Source organism: Schistocerca americana, chromosome 4 (assembly GCF_021461395.2).
Source record: "Schistocerca americana isolate TAMUIC-IGC-003095 chromosome 4, iqSchAmer2.1, whole genome shotgun sequence".
Lineage (NCBI taxonomy): Eukaryota > Metazoa > Arthropoda > Insecta > Orthoptera > Acrididae > Schistocerca > Schistocerca americana.
Window position 1 is genome coordinate 131,356,456 of NC_060122.1, and position 26,046 is coordinate 131,382,501.

At 40.8% G+C, this 26,046-nt stretch overlaps 1 pseudogene; it reads left to right on the forward strand.

Annotated features, from left to right (window-relative positions):
* Positions 1–24,944: 24,944 nt before the first annotated feature.
* LOC124614543 lies at positions 24,945–25,062 on the forward strand (annotated as a pseudogene).
* The last annotated feature ends 984 nt before the right edge of the window (positions 25,063–26,046 follow it).

Sequence of the window (26,046 nt, forward strand, 5' to 3'; positions counted from 1 at the left end):
GCTTCATCGATGCTATCATGTCTAGAAAAGTCTTTACACCCTGCTGACATGAGAATAGCATATTCTCCAAGTCAAGAGCTTGCTTCTACTTAACCATTTAACAGACTCGCAATTTTTCCACCGTGATTAATTTTGTAATCCAAGCACATCATCCGTTACAGAACACTCCTGGGGCCGGGAAATGTGGCCACAATAATCTGGTGGAACGAACAAGTGCAATGCGCAGGTTCAGGCATTCACTTTTAAGAGGCACAAACATATTTACGTTACCTCAGGTAACCTTAAGATAAAGATGTAATAATCCAGAATCCGCATTAATCATCACGTCCCTTCATTCCCAACTGGCAGAGCCGGTTTACGTTGGGAAATGACATAAGTGGAGGTCATGGTAAACAGTAATACTGTCGCCAGTAAACATACTTACATTAGAAAATTTTATTTCATTTGATGAACCGATACCCATTTAATGGAATAGAGCTCTTATTTTACTTGAACTTGTTTGAACGAGAGACGTTGAAAAATTTGATGCTGGACTGTGATTCGAATTCGTATCTCCTCTTTCGAGGAACTGAATCTCTCGGAGCAGTATAGTTCAATCATTTCGTTCCTTTTTCCAAGTCTTCAATCTTCTCTAGGTCTCCTCCAAAAGTAAGTATGTTGGTCCGAATCATTATCCAGTACAAAAATATTCATAATTTCGTTTCAAGCCCTATCACGTGCACACCGGCTTGCTAGGGAAAATTAACGTGCATTTTTAATGTCTGTTCATGTGTTGCCAACAATTTCAGATCAAACACGCACACATCATACTGTTGGTGAGTAAGCAATTGATACTTAAGCTATATTCGTGGACGATAAAGAAGAACGATAGGAGTGTGGTTCGATTGTAGCTCAGACACAAAAATTTGTATCCTTATTTCAGATTCAAACACCTAGCAGCTGGTAAGAAAAACCGATAGGTACCATTTGATTTTAATTAATTAACAATACGATTACGTGTTGGGTTCGTATCTGTGTCATAGAAACTCCACATCATGCATTTCATCATTAAATGCATACATACTTTGTTGCTTCTGAATGGAGGTGTATCAGATATCTTTCGTGGTTAGTTAACAGGGATGAAAGGGTCTTGATAGGAGTCACGGTTTATTACAAAAACTGTCGTCTTTTATTTTCAAGTTTTTTTTTGCTGATATTGGCGAAAGTTTCGGTAATTCATGACTCTTCACGGCTAGTCAGCAATATGATACCATTAGATTAGATTAATACTTGTTCCATAGATCACGAATACAACATTTTGTAATGATGTGGAATTTGTCATTTTAATGATAGATTTCCTTACGTACTGGTATACAATTTCTTTACAACAATCCTTTACCCTCTCTCTCATTCTTTTTTATTTTCATCTCTCTCTCCCTCTCCTCTCTCTCTCTCTCTCTCTCTCTGTCTCTCACACACACACACACACACACACACACACACACACACACACACACACACACACAGGCACGCACACATTCTTTTTTTTTATTATTATTTGTTTGGTGTTTTCGACTATCGGCGAGGCACGTCCATGAATGAGTTTCTTAGTTTTGAGTGCAGTTACGAAAGAAATATTAAGACAACTATGAGAGTTACTGATTTATGTTGCTTAGTTTGCAGTCAGTTCTGAGCATTGTTAGTAAATACGCTCCAGTCCCTAAACCTAGTTACAGAAACGCGAATCAGACGCATAACGTATTCCAGGACGTAGCAGCCGCGTCTTTGAGACGCCAGCTATGGTCACTCCCAGCCCGCTGTAGGATCACATCGGTCATCTTCTCCCTGCCTGTACTGAATTGAGATTTGGCAACAAGGCAAGGTATGTTTGGCAACCCTGTGATCGACGAGTTATTTCCTGGGGTGCACGGAATTAAGCCACGAGGTTCACTTGATTTTTCCTGTCATTTCCATTGAATAATATGCGTTATCATCGCTTGAGGTGTAACAAAAGATTGAAAATATACGGTTTTCATTCCAGGATAGTCGTTGCACGTGGATATCGCAACTAATCTCGTCCTTTAAAAAGCGGTTTACGAGTTCTAGCCACTATTGGCCTCGTAGGAGGAAAGCAAAACGCATGCCCCTTCGCTAGCTGTGTGTGGACGTACTGGCCTGTGAAAATGCGTCTGTTACAGTCTTACAGACTGCAACGTTTTTATCCCTTGTGTGAAAGAGCTACAAGCAGTTAGATCAAACATCGATAAGGAAATCGCAAGAAAATACTTTCAGCTCATAGTGCAATAGTGAAAAACTTACAATGCTGCACAACAGGTAACGCCTCTTTCGCTGCTGACAAGCAAATGTTGGGTTTCTAGGAATACATAACTTTATTTATGAAATGCCACATTTGCATACCTGTTGAGTATGACACAGTATACCAATTAAACGCAAACCCAAGCGACATGTAAGTGAGTAGTATTTTACTTATTCGTGCCAATAGAGGCACGCTTGTCGTCAGATACTCAGTTTTATTAAAACAGACTTTCGTCGTAAGGTTATCGTGGGTAGTTTTATTTCATTTCTTATAATACAGTGCACAATTTTCGGAGGGTATCTTTTAATGTTCTTCAAACAATACTAAACCTGAGAGAGAAATTAATCAACAACGATATATGCGACTTCTCTGATGTTATCTATAACAGTCTGACAATGCACACGCAGTTTATCGATTACATGCATGTAGAAAACTTGTTCTGAGTTAAAGCAGTTAAACAAGGTTTGAATAAGAAGAATATGCTACTACCAGACGACTGCTAATGTAGAAAATACTTTTCTCACTAATTTGGCACGATGCGCTCTCCCCATACATAATACAAAACCTTCGAGACGCATCTGCTGCCTGGCAATTTATTAAACCTGAAAAGAACAAAATGTCCAGAAGTTAGCCTTTTTTCCACATGCCGCTATTTTGGGTTCAGACGTGAAGGGAATGACGTTCAAAGTTCCATTAAATTGATAACTTCAGCAGACAGCAGAATTGCGTTTTAAAAAATGTAGCAGCGGATGTAACAGAACTCGTAACGTCTTATTTACGATGCACGACGCTTACCGTTATGCTGCTAGCTGACGTATAGCTATTGCAGATCCAGAAGTCAACAGCAGCTCATCCAGAACTTCCGCAGTCCACAGTGCTGTGAGATAAAGCATATGGCCCGATCTAGACTTCAGTGAGACCGACAGTTAAGGCTTTTCTTTTGCACTGCATGACGTTATCAAAAAACGGATAGCGCAATAGGGTAGCTCAAATGGAAAGGAACACTTCCTATTTATACGTCTGCATCCTACACTGTTGGCAGTTCTTTGTAGGTGGCAGTTACGTGAATTTACTTCGGTGATTACAAAACGGAGTCGAATGTATGCACTGGGTAGCCGAGGCAACTAGTTCATGGCGATTTGGTCAACCAAGTAAATGAATGTACAGAATATGGAGAGGGAGAGACGGATTCTATTCTCTTCTGGCTGCACCAAATGAAGAAGGTATAATGGCATTGTGGTCTGATATTCACATTAAACACGATATTCCTTCTCTACCAAGTAGACGTTAGGTTGAACCACAATAAAGTCAGGAGTAGCGAAATGTGGGAACTCTATCACCAGTAACCTTTCTTATACTATTTATTTCTATTGACGAAACAAACGCTATGTAGGGTCACAGGACACTTATTCCATCTTTTGTCTGAGTTTCTGTATGTCGATAAAATTGGTTCTGAACTTGGAATGTAACTCAGACCGCCCTTAACGCGGAATTTGATCCATTTGTGACAATACAGCTCGACTGCTATCGGTTGTTTGTCCAAAACTGCAGATTCCTCAACATCTCCACATATTGCGCATGTATGGATTCGAATTCTAGACCGGTACTAGAGTTTTCACTATGTAATTTCAACCTCTAGCATGAGAACACCTATCTGCTGGTGGATAATAATTTATAATTTTAATGCATTTTCATTCGTTGTCAGCACTAACGATATCTGACGTTTTTGACTCCCAGTGAGACACAGAACTATTTGAGAGATCACTGTAAGATCAAGGATGTTATTCCGAGCTGCTGGTGGAGAAGAATTGGGTACCTGACGTCTCTTTGTGTGTAGTCAATAACGATATGTGTGGGCTTCGATTCCTAGTCAGCACTGAACTCTTCGTCATGTTATTTATAGTTCAAACGTGCTCACGTGTTGCTGCTGGTGTAACAAACCCATATTTAACGTTCGTTTTCTCTAGAATATAACAGCGATAGGTGCCGGGTTGGTGTCCTGGGAAGGAAAAAATTAATGTTTCGTCTCGTCATTTCAGTTAAAACATCTAGCTACTGCCTAGAAAATCCGACGTGTCACAGTTGATTGTGCTTTGATAACAATCCGATTAGGTTCTGGGTTCAAATACCTGTCCAACACAAAGCTTTGCCTCACGGCATTTCAAATAAGTTACTTCTGAAAAGCAGTATTTAACATCTCTCGTAGTTAGTTAACAGGGACAATAGATGCTGGGTAGGAATTCGCGTCCATTAAAGATGTTTACGTTATGTAATTTAAAGTTGATATTTGCTAACTGATACTGTCTAAAATCGAGGTATATCACTCATTTTATGTTAAATAATAAGCACGATAAGCTGCTTTGAAGATGAAATCAAGAGTACGACGAACTTACCACGTGCATTAACTATCTGACATAATAATGAGAGTGGTAACATTTCACGTATGTCATTTATTGCAATAAATGTGAGCTTACAAGCCTTAAGGACAGTCTTATCTGTGATAAGGCGTTCCGTGATATTTGTAGAATCGTGGTATTACTTTACATCTTGAGTGATTGCGATACAGAGCAGAGTTTTCTAGTGGTGACTTGTTGGAACCATTTTCAATAGTCAAACGACTGTACCAAGGAGCGATTAGAGGACCTGCTAGACAGCTGCGTTGTGTAGATTGCATGCGAATCAGGGGAATTTCAATTCAGGTCGTTCGGCTACTTTTGAGCATGTCTGTATATACTGAGAAGACACCGAAAAGACCAGCGAGGGATGTAACATTCCCCCTGTAGAGTCACTGTATTTACTGTGTGACTGTGTGACTGTGTGTGCCTTCAAAATACATTATTAATGCTGTAGATGGTAAAGTTGATGACACCCCTGTGGGTATGTTTGCTTACTCATTAACGACTAATGGCCGAGCCAGTCAGGTAACTTGAGACTATTGGATGATATAGAGGGACCATTGTGAGCTAATACGGGTGCTGACTGTAAAAGAAAATGAGGTAGAGGATTTGACGTGGTTACTAGGTAGAAGGAAAAGTGATGATGCTCCAGTTATCATTTGTGCTAGATGTTACTTTGGTATTTTTAATGCTTTTGTTGCCACTGACGGAGGACGAAACTATGTTGGTGTTCATGTTCCTGCTAACAGATACTGCCTTCATATGTATCAGCTTCCGTCAGTGTTACAGTTTGATGTAACTGCTATTTAATTGTATATTTACGAAACATTTTGTTAGAAAGAGGTTATTAATGGAGTGATATTACGTTAAGTCCGAAGGAGCACAGGTCTTAGCGATATAGTAGGACTAATATGGGTATGATAAATTGTAATGAGGATACTGAAGTTGAAGAGTTTAATGTACTATAGAAAGCACAGTGGATAGAAAAAGTAGTAAGATTACAGACGGATTACAAAAGGGTAAGCGTGTATAACGAAGGCGATCTGAAACACAGTCTAAAGATGCGTGGTTACGAAATTTAATGAAGTGAAATTACTTTGGCAAAGGATGCGAATCCTCTGAAATGTACAATATAGTAAGATCTTGGTAAGGCAAAAAGAAGGTAATGACAATAGATGAGAATGTAACTGCCTACAATCCTTTTTTAAAAAAAGCATGATGCTGATGATATAATGTGACCATGGTAGGATTTTTGTCATTAGCCGGTATATGATGAACCAATGGTAAATTTCATGTGAGTTTTATAACGAATTATTTATCAGTTATCTAGACTGACTAGGTGACGAATTTGCAGATAATATTACAGCAAATCAGGTAGCGATTGACTTCTTGTCAGAAGAAAATATTGCAACGGAGTGTGAACACATAACGAGGTTTTGGTAAGCAAAAAGATTTCAGAACTTTGGTGGAATGTTGTTGTGGTCTGCAGCCCAAAGACTCATTTCGAGACACTGTTCTATACTGTGCATGTCGTTTTATCTGCGTAACTACTTCAATCTACATTTATTAGAACCTGGTGATTGTATTTGGCCCTTTGACGCCTCAGGATGTGTCCTGTCCACCGATCCTTTCTTTTAGACAAGTTGTGCCATTCCTTTCTTTTTTGTCCACTTCTGTTCAGTAGCTCCTCATTAGTTACCAGTTTTTAGTGTTCTTCTGTATCAGCACACCTTAATAGTTTCTATTCTATACGGCTCTGCAATTTTTATCATCCATGATTAACTCCTGTACAAGGTTTGAGTTGTGTCACAGGTACAATCTACCAAATGGAAAGTCGAAATTAATTACAACTTAGAAGATTTCTTCTGCAAACAAGGCGAAACATAACTCAACGTAATCTAGCCCGTACCAAACTTCATATTCCGTAAACACTACCACAGTAACAGTGTCGCTACTGAGAGTTTTTTTCCTTAAATGGATTTCGGTTCCTTCCGAAGGGGGCGGGCTGGCAGGAGCCTAGTACACTGCTCTTCAGCCTACAGAATTTTTAAAACATAAGAAGATAAGAAACAATAAAAGCAGGCGATAAAACGGTGATATAAATTGTAAAAAGGCAGAAAATTGTGGAAAGTTAAAACATAAAACAAATGGTGGGTGATGATAATAAAATACACAGGAAGCAGACAGGGATAATAGTAGGCAGGCAATTAAAAAAACACGGCGACAGTCTGATTTCTGTTCGCAAGAGATATAAAAATTACACCTAGCGACAGTATCATGGCCATTTGCAACACTTCCGAAAAGACACACAACACTTAACAATCACTGGAAACACTGCACTAAGAAGTCGGTATGAAGATGACACACCACAGGCAAGGGCAGATGGGAGGGGGGGAGGGGGACCTGGACCGGTGAGGGGGAAAAAAGGGGGAAGGAGAGGAAAAACGAAAGGGAGGTGGGAAGCAATGGAGGGAGGGGGCTCAGAAGTGGGGAGCACGGCAGACACGAGAGGGAGTGGGTAAGGTAGAGGAACGAAATGTAAAAGGACTGGGGGGAGTGAAGGGAGGCAGAGAGGGTAGGTGGGAGAAAAAGGATGGAAGGAGAGGGGGGGGAGGGAGCCTGGGAAAAGGACAGAGGCTACTAAGAGGAGTCCTGCTCTGTAGTCCAGGAGGCCCACGAGATGTCTCCCCTTCTGGGCGGCGACGACGTGACTTAATAACGTGGAGCTGCGTCGTGATTGGGTCTGTTGACTCCAGTGGTATGACTGCTGCATCTCTTGTGGCGCCCCCACTGTGAGCACTTTGAAGTATGCCGCGCTGGTGTCACTAGATGGTTAGCATACGGTGCTCGAGAAGGCGGCGGCTGCATCTTACGTGCGACGACAGTGGCGTATGATTATGGCACAAAGGCTATATTAACACAAACAGACTTTCTAGCTTTTACGCTCATATGTGGTTTCAAGTAATTTATCTATTGTTACTGTTCATCCTATAATCTCATTTTCCAGATACCATTCATTCCGCTCAACTTCAGTTCAAAGTCGCTTTCCGTTTCAGATGGAATTAAATGTCATCAGCACACCTCAAAGTTTTTATTCCTTCTCCCTGAATTATATTTCCCTCTACAACTGATTTCTTTAGAGCTTACTCAGTGTACATCTTAAATGACATCAGTAATTGATTCCATTTTATGTCTTTTGGTAATTGGAGTCTTCTTTCTGTAAAAGCTATAAGTAATCTTACACTTCCTGTGTTTTATCGCGCCAGTTTCAGAATTCGAAGGAAAATATATGGAATAAAATTTCTAAAATAAGAATATCAATATATTCTAAAATCAGACTGTCAATATACACCCGCTGTTTTTATATTGTCATATGAACCAACATTGTCCCTCATACCTCCTTTCGCCCTTAACTCTCTCGTCTGGAAAACATGGCAGAAACACCCCACCAGACTAAACTCCTTTTCGACTCACTACATCATTCAGTCACTATCTCTAAGTCTTCTGCAGTAGCTGGAACCCTACCCTGCAATAACTTATACATTATATTAGAAACCAGAATAAGATCTTAAGCTTATGAAGACAGTTGATGATATATTACCATTGTCCTCGTATGCATACCATCCATGCAGATCTTCCCTATTTACCAGTGTTCTTTGTTGTTGTTGTTGTTGTTGTGGTCTTCAGCCCTGTGACTTGTTCGATGCAACTCTCCATGCTACTCTATCCTGTGCAAGCTTCTTCATCTCCCAGTACTTACTGCAACCTACATCCTAATGAATCTACTTAGTGTATTCATCTCTTGATCTCCCTCTACGATTTTTACCCTCCACGCTGCCCTCCAATGCTAAATTTGTGATCCCTTGATGCCTCAAAACATGTCCTACCAACCGGTCCCTTCTTTCTGTCAAGTTGTGCCACAAACTCCTCTTCTCCCAAATTCTATTCAATACCTCCTCATTAGTTATGTGATCTACCCATCTAATCTTCAGCATTCTTCTGTAGCACCACATTTTGAAAGCTTCTATTCTCTTCTTGTCCAAACTATTTATCGTCTATGTCTCACTTCCATACATGGCTACTCTCCATACAAATACTTTCAGAAACGACTTCCTGACCCTTAAATCTATACTCGATGTTAACAAATTTCTCTTCTTCAGAAACGATTCCCTTGCCATTGCCAGTGTACATTTTATATCCTCTCTACTTCGACCATCATCAGTTATTTTACTCCCTAAATAGCAAAACTCCTTTACTGCTTTAAGTATCTCATTTCCTAATCTAATTCCCCCAGCATCACCCGATTAAATTTCACTGCATTCCATTATCCTTGTTTTGTTTTTGTTGATGTTCATCTTATATCCGCCTTTCAGTGTTCTTAGCTGGCGCAATCTCCTTGTATTTCCTTTCCCCAGAAACCGCTATATCAGAAAAACCTATTTCATTCACCTATAAATTCTTTTTATATTTGTCACTATAACTGTTGTTACTGTTGTCATTATTGTTACTACTGTTATCATTATTAGTGGCAACAGCTGCAGTAGTACAAGTACTGCCTGTATTAACTTTATTACTTCATAGTCACCCTACTGCGTCAAACACTCAAATTATTTTAACACTGAAATGAAACTTCCTGGCAGATTAAAACTGTGTACCGGACCGAGAATCGAACTCGGGACCTTCGCATTTCGTTTCGCGGGCAAGTGCTCTGCCATCTGAGCTACCCAAGCATGACTCACGCCCCATCCTCACAGCTTTACTTCTGCTAGTACCTTGTCTCCTACCTTTTAACACTATTTCTACTGTTATTTCTTGGGTAAATATTTTGTAAACGTACTCGACATACGATATGAAACCTGACGATTCAAGAGAGGACATGAGGGTCCTAAACATATCCGGTCAAATAAATAAATAAATAAATAGGATATGATTGTCATACCTGCAGGAAAGAAGGTGAGAAGGAGGGCTGTGTAGGTCGTTACTACGGAGATGAAGCCGGAGACGACTGCCAGATCGAGAGTGAGCACTCCCATCAGACTGGTCGTGGGACGGCCAGAGGACACCTGCAGCACCAGCTTCCGCAGTTCTCGCTGTGTGTCGTCCACCCAACTCCTCCTTCCCAGCAGAAGCTGCGAGCTCAGCCTCACTGTGAGGTCTGCCTCGGAAGACACCCAGTGAGCTGGTAGAACGAATATAGCCATAGTACTTGCGTTGGAGATTAAGGCGCACCATGGATACCATAAGCTGCTATACTCTTTTGGGCCAAATAACAATGGTTTCGTAACAATGAAGTAAGTCATTTGCACAACTATTGACGATAATGCTGCGAGGTAAAGAATCAGAAAAATTTGGTGAGCAGACGCCACCAGCGCTGACAACTCACACAGTGCCACATAACATCGACTAAGTGCTCGCACAGCAGACGGTGTGCAGTGAAAGTCTCTGTCAGAGAAACCTGAGGTACTGTTCCGTTCCGAACGTCTGCCTGAATACTTCTGCTTATCAGGTGCTCTGTCTTTCATCTTCGTGAGGTAGATGTTCAGTAATGACAGCCTGATCTTGACAATCAACTGCAGGTTTGCGAAACGTAAGAGTGTCATCATGGACGATCCATGACAATATATCATAGATACTAATATTATTATGTCGTTTTGCTTTATATCTCCAGTGAAGAGGATACTGAGCATCAAGCAATACAATAAAAGCGCTATTGATAACTGCATCTTAACAAACTTTGATGATGATTCCCTTATCAGTCTCACGTCGATAGCCAGGCATCTATCAGATGAAGCTATCAAGCGAAGCATCTTTTGGTATTTACATGTGTTACAGACGATGTCGGTAACAATCGCAATGAAGGACAGGGATGAATACTGAAGAGCTACTGTTACCATCAGAAATTGTACCACAGAAGACGTCTGTCTTGTCTGCAGCACGAAGTATGACGCAACACATGCACATAGTAACTGCAGTGGACTGGCGAGGCTTGCGTAGATAATATCCGTCTGCGACCTCTTTAGAGTTGCAGTAGCGGCGTCGACCGTAGACGACATCAGACCAAATAATTTACACGCTAGGAAAAACGGCTTTCCTGCCAACAGGAGCTGTTCCGTCCTTTCGGTTACTGGCTTCATCTGAAACAAGAATACATTTTGTTAGAAAGATGCTACATACATGAATGTGATTCCCTCTCTTACTGGTACTCTGGATAGACAATACTGAAAATGGGACTATATTGTTGAATGATATGTCTCATACCAATAGTAGGGGAGGGAAGCCAAAATGATGCCAGTCTGCATTATTGGCAAATTTATTGAATATGGCGGCTCTTCTTGGAGGTTCCCCCACCTCCTCTCCCTGGAATGTAGATGTGACCTTCTTTCCTGCGGGTATGACGATCATATCCTATTTATTTACATCTTCCACTTACCCTCACCTCTACCACTTGCGAATTGATGTGAAAACGTGTCAGTCGGTGCTGAGTTACTAGAAAGGGAGGATGTATGGTACAGTCTATATTATTTATTTTGGCGAGAAATGTGTTCTTGGTGGTGTTACGTTGCTGATGGATTGCCCTACGGCTGCCTCCACACTCGGCCATCCCCCACCCCCACACTTTACTCATTGCCCCTGCACACAACATTTTTCCGGTCGCGTGATGTGTATGGTCGCCTCGAAGTTTGAAGACTGACAACAGAGACACCACAGGGTGTCATTAAAAAATACTGGGAATAGGGAAAAACCGACCCCATAAAACCTCGACAGAAGAGAGTGGCAGCAACTGTATGCGTGTTAGCCCTGGTGTACAGGTACAGACTAACCAGCTCAGAATGAGCCTAATCCTCCCTCCTACGTTCCCTCCTCCCCCCCTCTCCTCCTCCCTTAGGTAGCGATAACCAGTTTTCTGAGCTTGTCCTATCCTGTCACTGATGGTAAACAGACAGATCCAGCTGCCGACAGTCATACACTGTTTCCGTGCTGCAGAAATCACTCACAGACAAAAGACTCAAGGACAGGACGCTTCCTGCAAGCCGTTAAGCGTATTTCTCGTAAGGACTGGCCCTCCAGCAAGAATAGCCAAATACTTGGCTGTCCCTCACGGATGAAGACCTGAATGGCCAACAGCGGTGTCCTTTCAACCGTTTTGGATGTTTCAGTACAGTCTGAAAGTGGTCCTCGGCTAAGTTAAACCAGACTGATGTAGTAAAATACACTGAAGTAACACGTCCTGCGTAAACGAGATACACACAGGCTTTTATGCTAGTCATCTCACTGTGCGCCGATCAGCCAACTCCGCCCCCGTGATAGTGGAGAGCAGGGTCCGCCACTGCATGCGGCTATAATCTCTCATCACTCACGTCTATTCAACCTTTTCATGTGAACTGACTGAAGGCTGCCTGGAAGAGGTTTCAGACGCTCCACTGTACCAGATAAAAGCTTTCTTTCTGTCTTTGTGTTCTCGTATAATATGGAAGGATGAGATATTCAGCTCCCCTCAGAGACTGTCGCCTTATGGAACATCTATTTGAGTAAAAATCTTGCTGTCAACACTTGTTGACAAGTTCCTATGGGGCCAAACTGCTAAGGTCATCGGTCCCTAGGCTTACACACTACTTAATTTAACGTGAACTAACATACGCTAAGGACAACACACACACACACACACACACACACACACACACACACACACACACACACACACACACACACATGGCCAAGGGAGGACTTTAATCTCCGATGGGGATAGCCGCGCGAGCAGTGGCAAGGCGTGTAAGACCGCACGGTTACCCCGCGCGGCTGACAGAGCGGCATTCCTGCTACACAAACGGTGAGTGAACAGATGGTGGAGGAATTTTACACAGCTCACATGCTCCTCATGGACTATCTGCCTAAAGTGATGCTCTGTCACAGCTCAATTGCAGTAATAACACCTCATTTATTTAAAAATGTGACTGAATATACACGAACACTCCTTTGCTGCATGAAGTACTTACTCTCGTATACTCCCAAGACACACGTTATTCTTACGCCAGCTACAACGGAATATTCTGCCGACAGACGTCACCTCACATTATGTAAAGGGTGATTTCTTATGCTTTTAAAACGAGTACTGTGACAGTGCAAACAGTGAATATAGTACTAAAATCAATAACATTTCCACTTAATCAGATGTAAAGTCACTCTGGTAGTATGAACTTACGCTTACTACAATGAATACTGGACTGAGAAAGCTGAATCTTCCGTTGAATATACTAGAAAATAAGCACTTAACACCATCCAACAGTTCTTAAACTTATATTCACCTAGCGAATTTCACACAGTATGATGAGTAGAAGACTTCGCCAATAATGTTAATCAATATTGAGCGAATATTCCGTGATGCATAGACGTAGTTTTCTTGTGAGCGGTACCGGATAAAAGCGTCAGGATAAAAGCGTCTAAGGAGAAAACAGACGTAATCCTCTTATAATCGAAGAACTATTCAAAATAGTCAAAAAGAAACAGGAAAGCAAATTCTGTGTTATTCTGCTGGTGAACGCAAGCCTTGGTCCTACAGAAAAACGGGAAAAAAGCAGATGCTTATATACGAGGGCTGTTCGGAAAGAAAGTTCCGACTAGTAGCGAAATGGAAACCACTTTGGAAATCCGATGAATTTTTGCACAGCTATGTTGGGTAGTGTCTATAATCTGTCCTTTGATCGCGGCACGTCGCTCTTTTCAATTCAGAGATCACAGCGAGGACGTAAAGGTAGTAGAAAACAGTGTCTCCTGCCAAGTAAGAGGGTCTAGTCAGGGACTTCGCCTGATGTTGTGCAGCCCACGTAACGTAACTGTCACGCATTTTGTTCTTCATTACAGTTCTCGGCCACACTCTGTGGAGCAATGAAGATGCTCCTGCAGCGTTTTCGACGTAAGTTTTTGATCACCCACACTACACAGTTCGTAATTATCTCGTCCTGAGTTTCATTTCTGCTCACATGAACCGCTGGCTATGAAGACAACATTTTGGCACAGATAAGGAGCTGCAGACGGGCGTAGAGAATTAGAGGAAACCAATGGCGGCTGCCTTCGAAGACGAGTGTACTAGAAAGTTGGTGCAACGCTACGAGAAACGTCTAACTCAAAGCGGCGGCACTGTAAAGAAGTAGCTGCAAGTGTAGCTAACTACTGCAAGTAAAAAATTTTTATTTTCACAGCGGTTTCCAATTACTTTCCGAATAGCCTTCGTATTTTCAGCTAAAGCGAAATCACCTAATGAAAGGAATTAACCGTAGAAAACCAGCGTTGAGGTTCCCACATGCAAATGTACAGAAGCAAGCACACTACACCGTTGGTCAATTATACAATATCTTCTGTTGATTAACACTATTCCCACTGCTTCTGTAAATTATCAGCATTCTGATCCAGTGAACTAAATCGTTATGTAGTGCTCCACAATCACAAGCAGCTCTCATGCTGAGTTTAATAACAGAAATTGTAGCAGCCCTTAACCGCAGATTCTCGTTCTGCATGTTAGCAACCATATAAAGTGCTTTTCTTTTTGTCGGATTCAACGTCTGCGTCGTCTAAATAAGAATCCATTCTGAAAATACTGCTTTTTAAATCCTCTGAGCTAGCAGGGACCAGAACATCGATGGTTTTCAAAGGCAATATACCATCTAGTATAGATTTAGTATTAGCACTCTGGGTTTGGTGAATAAACTCTGCTGTGTATGCATTTTATGCATGCACAAACTATTCAGTTCACTGCATTCAGCAACCCCCCTCCCCTGTCCTCATCTCAAGCAGCTATTTATGTTGTTGTCGAGCTGTTCAAACTATGGCTCCGAAGGCACAGTGTAAGTCTGTATTTCTCAGTAATTATTCACTTAACAGCAATGGTGTATGTTTATTAATGCACATACAAATCTAATTTGAAATACTGACTGTGAATCTTTTTTTTTTTTTTTTCACAGCACTCTGAGATGAGGAGGAGGCATGTGTGCAGAGGGATAGTTCTATGTGGGGAGGAGATAAAACATCTACTACACTGTTATTTTTATTGTATTTTATGGTTTTATAGACAGGATTAGCGTGTATTCCTGTCTTTCAAGTGATATATTTAAATATCCATTGAAACAAAACTCGCCTTGTGCGTGCGTTTTGCAATGTGGCAATATATTGGTAAAGAGCTGCGGTGGTTTTCTTGTTGCGCGATCTTAAATCTGTTGAAAGTCGCCATGTTTGATGGCAGGTTCAAGCACCAATTTTCCCATCGTCTCTCCAACTCCAATTCTACGTAATGTAACTGAAACTTTCTATAGTAATTAGAGTGACTAATAAACGTAACATCTGCGTTTGAATCTCACCTAATAATTTATCACAGATGAGCACTCATTTATTTCTTCCTTGTGTACAACTTTTACTCTTACCCGAGTTGTAATACGCGACATTCACAACTGTAAGTTCCTTTCCTCTTTATCGGAGCACGTATAATGTCAGACTGATTTATAGTACATCCAACAACAGAGATAATAAAAACCAGAGATAAAGCAATGATAATGTTCGCTTTTCTTATACAAGGAGTAACAACTTTGGTTCCTACACATAGCATAGTATCTTACACAGTTACTTCCGTAGTAAAATGTGATAATACTGTGGTCTCCCCAAGTGTACTGGAGAGTGAGTTACGGACCGATGCTGCACTCCTGCATCATTTAGATCAAAGCTTACATTTAAATTACTGACTCCAATATTCTTTGTATGTTTTCACACTACATCACTACTAATACGGTTCGTACGTTTACATTCCATTCTCCAGTTAAAGACTGATCATGAGTGTCATGACAACAACTATGTATTAATCTAGAACTGCATTTGCTTATAGTGATGTATGTTTAACTGTTGCATGTTGTTCACAGTGTTTCATTAAGGTCTCAACACTGAAAAAAACTATCTTGGATTACAACTTTTCTTCTGATTAGAGCAGGAATGAAGGGGAAAACCAGGAAAAACCGCATTGAGTCCTTCAGCACTGAGAACTCCAATGTGTGAATCAATCTATATTGACTGGACTAATTAGGTTTGTTGCATAACTTGTAGCCTTTTGTCGTCGTGTCGGTGATAAATGATGAATGTGACAGAACAGTTGGCCAACATCTAGATCCAAGGAAAACGTGTTCAGGATGGGCGTTGTATACAGAGCATAACCTTCCTTCGGGTTGGTACGGGGAACAGCTCGATGATGGGATAAGGAAAAATCATCGTCACAGTTTATTAGAATGTTGACAGGTAATTTGTGTCAACTGCATCTGTAAGGCGTGGATGAGGTCTTATGTGTAATCCATTCTCACATGGCGAATCTGTAGTCTTTTGAAATTCGGATTTAGGTTTGCCCCCAAGAATCTTAGGAATTGTTACCACAACTAATATGAAGCCTTTGGACAGCATGAATTAGCGAAAACTCGAGAGCACAATGTTCTTTCGATTATCATGAGATCACAAAATGTCTTTAGTGAGCGCTTCATTTGATGATTATAGAAATGTAATGATCCATTACGACATGGCAGTTCATTGCAAATTGTACTATTTGTCATCCGTGACACTAATTTAGCGTTCAGAATGATCGCATTTCGTCACGTGGTAGCGCAACTGATCACAAAATAACAACGTGAATTGTCTTGTTAAACCCCACCTACAATACAAAGTCCATGTTAATCACTACACAAAGTTTGTACACATGTTTAAGTGACTTTGAAAGTCATTGCAGAATAGATCACATCACTAAATTGCTGTATGAAAACGCTGCGTCCCAATGTCTTTAGAATACAGATAGTCACATAGTCATTCCTGTACACGCATGCCTTATACTCTTTACTACACAATGGACACTTGCATGGATTGCGGCTGTACTTTTTCGTATCCGTGTCTACTGACGCATCACACGGGGATGGGTGTTCTAACCACAAAAAAATCACTAAAAGTAAAAACAAAAATGAGTGGATCAGACGTCGCCCAGATATATGTATAACTAATAGGTAGATACAGCTAAAATTAAGATATTTGGAGAGGTAGCTAAGTCTGTTCTCTGTGTGTTGCAATGATGGAACTAATCACTTGCATTCTCTTCAGTGAAAGTTGAAACAAATCATTACTAACGTAATAACACAAAAAATACAAAACTGCATAATAAAACTGCTGCCACAATGTCATATACACTTACATTAATATATATGTAACACAAACAACATAATATTGTGTCTGAACGAATGATATATCTCAATTTTGTTTGTCAGTGACATACCAATGTATCTGAGAACAACCATCAACCCAAAACTAATCACTACACAGTATAAGAGAATATTTTCCTCACCGATTACATCAGTCTTCAGAATAATATGGTTTTACATCCTGATGCAGATGCATCACCTTCATATTGGTACTAGTAATGTAACATAAGACATACGCACCAGCATTCAGTACTGAAATAATCCGAAGGTGCACTGAGTACAAAGGAGATCATTTTTCGTTTTCCTTCTCAAACAATGACGCCTTTGGATGGCTCTTCAGTAACAGCTTTGTTCCCATTGGGTTGTAGTTGCGTCCTCTTAAACAGCTGCTCATAGTGTTCCATAAAAACACGGGAGAACTGCCGGATATCAGTAACTTCCTGCCACGATATTTCGGCGCAGAGTCTTCTGGCCATCTTCAGGTGAATGCCACTGTAGTAGTACTGGCGAGTACGCGCTGAGCTCCGCTATTTAAAGCCTTCTGAGGTGACATGGCGCATGCGCTGCTCAGCGAGCGCGTTCATAACGGCTCCGTGCGCTGCGCCTCGCGCCCTCCACTGTGAAAGCCTGGCGTATCAGTGTCAGGTCGATTTCCATCTTTACGCAGATAACTACGTCGACTACGAAGTTTCTCTATAACAGGATTCCAAGCAGAGTTTAGCTGATAACCGCTATCTCGACTGATGAGAGTCTCGTTGACAGACAATCTTATTTCCACAGATTCATTGATAATCGAGCTCCAAAAGTTTGATGTATGGGCCAAAATTTTTGTGTCGTAGTAATTCATGGAATGATCTGTGGAAATACAATGTTCGGCGATTGCGGACTTGGTGGGTTGGAGCAGGCGAGTATGCCGTTGGTGTTCCACAATGCGTTCCTGCACAGTTCGTGTTGTTTGCCCTATATATGATTTACCGCATTCACACGGAATTTTGTAAACACCTGGTTTACGCAGGCCCAGGTCGTCTTTAACGGATCCCACCAGTGATGGTATTTTGGAAGGAGGGCGAAAGATGACTCTCACTTGATACTTTCTCAATATTCTGCCTATCTGTGAAGAAATATTCCCAATAAATGGTAGATAAACAGTCGACCTGAAGGCTTCTTCCTCATCCTTGTTCCGTCGTTTTTAGGTCTTCATCACTCTGTTCACTTACCTAAGTGAAAAGCCATTCTTCAAAAATACTTTTTGCAGGTGTTCCAGTTCCGCTTGAAGACTGTCGGCATCAGAGATAGTATGGACACGGTGGACCAAGGTTTTGAGAACGCCCATTGTTTGTGCTGGATGGTGGCAACTAGTAGCTTGTAGATACAGGTCTGCATGAGTGGGCTTTCTGTACACCGAGTGACCAGGTGTGCCGTCACTGTTCCGTCGCACCAAGACGTCTAAAAATGGCAGACAACCATCTCTGTCTAACTCCATGGTAAACTTTATGTTTTCGAGTATGGAGTTCATGTGACGTAAAAATTCTTGGAGACGGTCCAGACCATGAGGCCACACTATAAAAGTGTCGTCAACATACCGCCAAAATACTGTCGGTTTAAAAGTGGCAGAGTCGAGTGCTCTCTCCTCAAAATCCTCCAGGGGAGACAAAGGATTCCCCATGGCGACACCATCAGATTGTTCGTAAAATTCGTTGTTAAATATAAAATATGTAGAGGAGAGAGTGTGCTCAAACAACGCTGTAATGTCTGCACCAAACATATTGCCAGTGAGGTGTAGTGAGTCCACCAGAGGCACCTTTGTGAACAGTGAAACCTCATCAAAACTGACCAATAAATCACCACTTTGCAGTTGTAGTGACTGAAGTCGACTGATAACATCACCAGAATCCTTTATGTGATGTGCACACTTGCCTATCATTGGTTTGGGCGAAAATGCCAAGAATTTTGCTAGGTCGTAGGCCAGAAGACGCTGCGCCGAAATATCGTGGCAGGAAGTTACTGATATCCGGCAGTTCTCCCGTGTTTTTATGTAACAATCAGTACGCCGGGAAAGCTATAATCATCACAGGTGCTCATAGTACTTCATCCTCTGTTGTGCTTTTCCCTTCATTCTATCTAATGCTTAACGAATCATGGTCTCCCTAGGTTCTATTACAGCATTTATCTTCCGTAAACAATTGATCCACTCATTGTTTTCCTTTTTATTAAAGAGAAGTTCCGTTGGCGTAGCTTCAGTTGACGAGAGAGTCAAATTATTGTAAACTTATTCAAACGGCTATGAATAGTCTATCCACTATGTTTCTTTATGGTGGCAATATGCGCAGATAGATGTGTTTAATTCACGAAACAACCCCGCCATTGGTTACGATTTCAGACAATCTGGAGATCCAAATTTGCTTTATCCCGTTGTATCTTAAGTACCTTTTCTACCAACGTGCCATAAATTTGACAGCATTGTCTCACAATAACACACCTGGCTTGTCAACATGAGGAATGTAATCATTTGCGAGACTATTGATGATGGACTGCGCGGTATACAAGCGGATAGGATACAGTTTCATATATTTGGTAAACAGGTCGTAAAATCCTGTAAGTATTTAACATTTCCTCTCTTAGTAGGTAGGTGTCCCATTACATCAACACATACAGTCTGTAGTGGTTCTCCTGTGATGATCGGATGTAAAACTCCACAGACACTGTGGTTTGAAGGTTTAGCCTTTTGACGTATTTGATATTTTCTTGTTATTTGCTGAACACTTTTTCCTAGATTAGGAACATGACACTATCAAATTACCTTCCACATGGAATGTGGAATGCACTCAATGACTGTGATCTACCTTCAAAACTCTGGGGAGTAGCCATCACTCGTTTCTTTGTGGATTTATTAAAGCAAATTCAGATTTCGGCTGATAACTCGCCATTATCAATGCAATACTTCATCATGTCACAGTTCATTCAAGACTTCAAGTCTTGAATAACTGTTGTTGTTGTTTGTTGTTGTTGTGGTCTTCAGTCCTGAGACTGGTTTGATGCAGCTCTCCATGCTACTCTATCCTGTGCAAGCTTTTTCATCTCCCAGTACCTACTGCAACCTACATCCTTCTGAATCTGCTTAGTGTATTCATCTCTTGGTCTCCCTCTACGACTTTTACCCTCCACGCTCCCCTCCAATACTAAATTGGTGATCCCTTGATGCCTCAGAACATGTCCTACCAACCGATCCCTTCTTCTGGTCAAGTTGCGCCACAAACGTCTCTTCTCCCCAATCCTATTCAATACTTCCTCATTAGTTATGTGATCTACCCATCTAATCTTCAGCATTCTTCTATAGCACAGCATTTCGAAAGCTTCTATTCTCTTCTTGTCCAAACTATTTATCGTCCATGTTTCACTTCCATACATGGCTACACTCCATACAAATACTTTCAGATATGACTTCCTGACACTTAAATCAATACTCGATGTTAACAAATTTCTCTTCTTCAGAAACGCTTTCCTTGCCATTGCCAGCCTACATTTTATATCCTCTCTACTTCGACCATCATCAGTTATTTTGCTCCCCAAATAGCAAAACTCCTTTACTACTTTAAGTGCCTCATCTCCTAATCTAATTCCCTCAGCATCACCCGACTTAATTAGACTACATTCCATTATCCTTGTTTTGCTTTTGTTGATGTTCATCTTATATCCTCCTTTCAAGACACTGTCCATTCCATTCAACTGCTCTTCCAAGTCCTTTGCTGTCTCTGACAGAATTACAATGTCATCGGCGAACCTCAAAGTTTTTATTTCTTCTCCATGAATTTTAATACCTACTCCGAATTTTTCTTTTGTTTCCTTTACTGCTTGCTCAATATACAGATTGCACAACATCGGGGAGAGGCTACAACCCTGTCTTACTCCCTTCCCAACCACTGCTTCCCTTTCATGGCCCTCGACTCTTATAACTGCCATCTGGTTTCTGTACAAATTAGCCTTTCGCTCCCTGTATTTTACCCCTGTCACCTTCAGAATTTGAAAGAGAGTATTCCAGTCAAGATTGTCAAAAGCTTTCTCTAAGTCTACAAATGCTAGAAACGTAGGTTTGCCTTCCCTTAATCTTTCTTCTAAGATAAGTCGTAAGGTCAGTATTGCCTCACGTGTTCCAGTGTTTCTACGGAATCCAAACTGATCATCCCCGAGGTTGGCTTCTACTAGTTTTTCCATTCGTCTGTAAAGAATTCGTGTTAGTATTTTGCAGCTGTGACTTATTAAGCTGATAGTTCGGTAATTTTCACATCTGTCAACACCTGCTTTCTTTGGGATTGGAATTATTATATTCTTCTTGAAGTCTGAGGGTATTTCGCCTGTCTGATACATCTTCCTCACCAGATGGTAGAGTTTTGTCAGGACTGGCTCTCCCACGGCCGTCAGTAGTTCCAGTGGAATATTGTCTACTCCGGGGGCTTTGTTTCGACTCAGCTCTTTCAGTGCTCTGTCAAACTCTTCACGCAGTATCATATCTCCCATTTCATCTTCATCTACATCCTCTTCCATTTCCATAATATTGTCCTCAAGCACATCGCCCTTGTATAGACCCTCTATATACTCCTTCCACCTTTCTGCTTTCCCTTCTTTGCTTAGAACTGGGTTTCCATCTGAGCTCCTAATATTCATACAAGTCGTTCTCTTATCTCCAAAGGTCTCTTTAATTTTCCTGTAGGCGGTATCTATCTTACCCCTAGTGAGATAGGCCTCTACATCCTTACATTTGTCCTCTAGCCATCCCTGCTTAGCCATTTTGCACTTCCTGTCGATCTCATTTTTGAGACGTTTGTATTCCTTTTTGCCTGTTTCACTTACTGCATTTTTATATTTTCTCCTTTCATCAATTAAATTCAATATTTCTTCTGTTACCCAAAGATTTCTACTAGCCCCCGTCTTTTTACCTACTTGATCCTCTGCTGCCTTCACTACTTCATCCCTCAAAGCTACCCATTCTTCTTCTACTGTATTTATTTCCCCCATTCCTGTCAGTTGCTCCCTTATGCTCTCCCTGACTCTCTGTACAACCTCTGGTTCTTTTAGTTTATCCAGGTCCCATCTCCTTAAATTCCCACCTTTTTGCAGTTTCTTCAGTTTTAATCTACAGGTCATAACCAATAGATTGTGGTCAGAGTCCACATCTGCCCCTGGAAATGTCTTACAATTTAAAACCTGGTTCCTAAATCTCTGTCTTACCATTATATAATCTATCTGATACCTTTTAGTATCTCCAGGGTTCTTCCATGTATACAACCTTCTTTCATTTCATGATTCTTCTTTCATGATTCTTTCATGATTCTTAAAATCCACATTCCATGTGGAAGGTAATTTGATATTTTCATGTTCCTAATCTAGGAAAAAGTGTTCAGCAAATAGCAAGAAAATATCAAATACGTCAAAAGGCTAAACCTTCAAACCACAGTGTCTGTGGAGTTTTACATCCGATCATCACAGGAGAACCACTACAGACTGTATGTGTTGATGTAATGGGACACCTACCTACTAAGAGAGGAAATGTTAAATACTTACAGGATTTATTAAAGCAAATTCAGATTTCGGCTGATAACTCGCCATTATCAATGCAATACTTCATCATGTCACAGTTCATTCAAGACTTCAAGTCTTGAATAACTGTTACAGGAGCGTAATCAGCAGGGATTCACGTACAAAACGTTCGTCAGAATTTATGTCACTGGCATGCAATAATTTATTTTGAATGTCATAAAATATCTTCGTCTTTAATATTCAATGAGGTCTTTGGCAGATACTGGTTCCGATAAATATTTCGTCTTATTATGATAATGCTCTAAGTATCTGCTTAACGTACCTAACCGTGAATTGCGTGGTACCGTATTGTAAATCTGCTTACGGATTCTCTCTTGTATTGTAGCAGGCCAATACCTTGCAATAAATGCATTCCCGAATTCGGCATATGTATTCAAGTTTCTGCTGCTTCAACTGTCCTAAGGGCTCCGTCACCTAATATATGGCCATTAACATAACTTATCTCCTGACTTTCGGTCCAGATTCTAGGTAAAACTAAATGACCTAAACGACTAAACGACTGACTCCACAGTTTTCTTGACTCCCAAATGTAGTGTTATAGGCCATTTGCTGTTCCTTATTTATATAAACGATTTGGGAGACAATCTGAGCAGCCGTCTTATGTTGTTTGCGGATGACGCTATCTTTTATTGATTAATAAAGGCATCAGAGGATCAAAACAATTAGCAAAACGATTTATAAAAGATATCTGTATGGTGCGAAAATTGGCAGTTGACCCTAAATAACTAAATGTGTGAGGTCATCCACACCAGTGCTAAAAGGAATCCGTTAAACTTCGGTTACACGATAAATTAGTCAAATCTAAAGGCCATAAATTCAACTAAATACCTAGAAATTACAATTACGAACAGCTTAAATTGGAAGGAACACATAGAAAATGTTTTGGGGAAGGCTAACCAAAGACTGTGATTTGATAGCAGGGCACATAGAAAATGTAACAGACCTACTAAGGACACTGCTTCCACTACGCTTGTCCGTCCTCTTTTAGAATACTATTGCGCGGTGTGGAATCCTTACCAGATAGCATTGACGGAGTACATCGAAATAGTTAAAAGAAGGGCAGTACGTTTTGCATTATCGCGAAATATGGGAGAGACTGTCACTGAAATGATACAAGATTTGCGGTGGACATCATTGAAACAAAGGCTTTTATCGTTGCGGCGGAACCTTCTCACGAAATTCCAATCACCAACTTTCTCCTCCGAATGCCAAAATATTTTGTGGACACCGACCTACATATGGAGAAACGATCAACATGATAAAACAAGGGAAGTCAGAGCTCGTACGGAAAGATGTATGTGGTCGTCTTATCACGCTGTACGAGATTGCAGAAATCGAGAATTGTGAAGGTGCTTCGATGAACCCTCTACAGGCACTTAAATATGATTTGCAGAGTATCCATGTAGATGTAGATGTAGATAAGATGGAAATTTTGTATGCTTAATTAATTTCACTTACATATGTAATGCTGCATAATCACTCACATGATCTGGCGTTACATTCGGGTACGGTGGTCTTTGCATCTGTACTTGCTCATGTTGTTTAAAAGATTGTTGTGCGGGGTGCTTTTGACTAGCTCTCATTGTCATGCTCTCATTTCAGTAATGAACGAGTAATTATCCTGCTAAGAATAACGTAGATTGTTCATTTGCTGACTGACGTCTTCCATTTGTGGTTACGCCTGAACACAGTAGGGAAAAAATATTGACTACTATGCATGAAATACGTAAACCGAATGACAGTTGTTTATTGACAGTGCACCCGTAACAACCTTATAAATTTAAATATGATTTATGTAATTCACGGTCATGAACGATGTCGACACAGAAATTTGTTTCTGTATGTAGTAATTCATAAAAAAATAGTTTGTGTGGGTGGCGCTATTTACTATATTAGAAGATGCTTTGGGGATACTTAACTTCGACGTCTCGGTTACAACATTCATAAAATTGTTCGCTTAATTGAGTTCGCGTTTCTTGCAAACCTCTGATAATTTCTTAGCTAGAAATATCTTATCTTACTTGACTTCTTTTACCGCTGACTGAATCTTCTGCACAACAGTAGTTGTCAGCTGGTTATCTTTGTCCTCTGATGGGAAACCTCCATAAACTGCTCTGCTTGTTGTGTGAGTTACTTGTTGATAATACCACGCTGTAAACGAGTAACATCTCCTACTGCTTGTGACAATTTGGAATTACACCTGAGTTTACAGTTTTTTCTTGCAATAACGTGCTTGATTGTAGCTTTGAAACATCACATCAGAAAAAATCTAATGCGGACTGTGTAGCATCAACGTCGCACATATGGTTGACACAAACAAATCGTTCACACTGACTACGTCTAATCTACAATAAAAGTGCCTGTCTGCTACTAATAACTCGCTTCTACACCCTTTAAAAGAGTCTGCAGTGACAGAAATGAAAATATTCACCTGCTTTTCGTGCACTAGGCAACGGCTTTGCCGCAGTGGATACACTGGTTCCCGTCAGATCACCGAAGTTAAGTGCTGTCGGGTGTGGCCGGCACTTGGATGGGTGACCATCCGGGTCCACATGCGCTGTTGCCATTTTTCGGGGCGCACTCAGCCTCGAGATGCCAGTTGAGGAGCTACTCGAACGAACAGTAGCTGCTCCGGTCAGAGAAAACCATCATAATGGCCAGGAGATCGGTGTACTGACGCGGGCCCTCCTATCCGCGTCCTCACCTGAGGATGACATGGCGATCGGATGGTCCCAATGGGCCACTTGTGGACTGAAGGTGGATTGAGTGCTTTTTTTTTTTTTTTTTTTTTTTGGTACGCTGCGTCCAATGTTACAATTATTCGATCTTAGGTTTTGCTCCTATACATGTATCTTCTCTGCAATACTCCATCAATCGTACGTGCAAAAGAAAAACAATATCAGTAACATGTACAAAATTTGTAATAAATACAGTGTGTTGTAATGTATGATGCAAACTCAAAATCAGTCCTGTCATGGTAGACAGATCTTATCGTTATTTTTATTGTGTTTTCTGGTTTTATTAACAAGATAAGCATGTATCCCTGTTTTTCAAATGGTGTACAGAAATGTATATTGAAACTAAACTCGCCTTGTCTGTGTTTCGTCATGTAGTAATATATTGATATAGAGCTGAAGCAGATTTTTCTTGAGTCCGTTGAAAGTCTCCGTGTTTATTTGCAGGTTCGTACGTCAACCTCCACAGCCTCTCTCCAACTCCATGTAGACATAATATAACTGAAACTCTCTATAGTAATTAGAGCTACTATAAAGAGTAAGATGTTCGTTCGAGTATCATCTCATTTCGTATCATGGATGAGCACTCATTTATTCCTTCTTATTTCTTCCTTGGATACAACTGTTGCTGTTATTAACAAGTTGTAATACGTAATATTCACAGTTATATATTTCTTTCGTCTTTATCAGAGCAAAATGAAAACCGGAGTCATTACAATTACGTTCAGCAACAGAGATAACAAAAATCAGAACAATGCTATGATAGTTTTCACTTTCCTTATGCAGGGATTAACGTCTTTGATTCGTACTCAAAG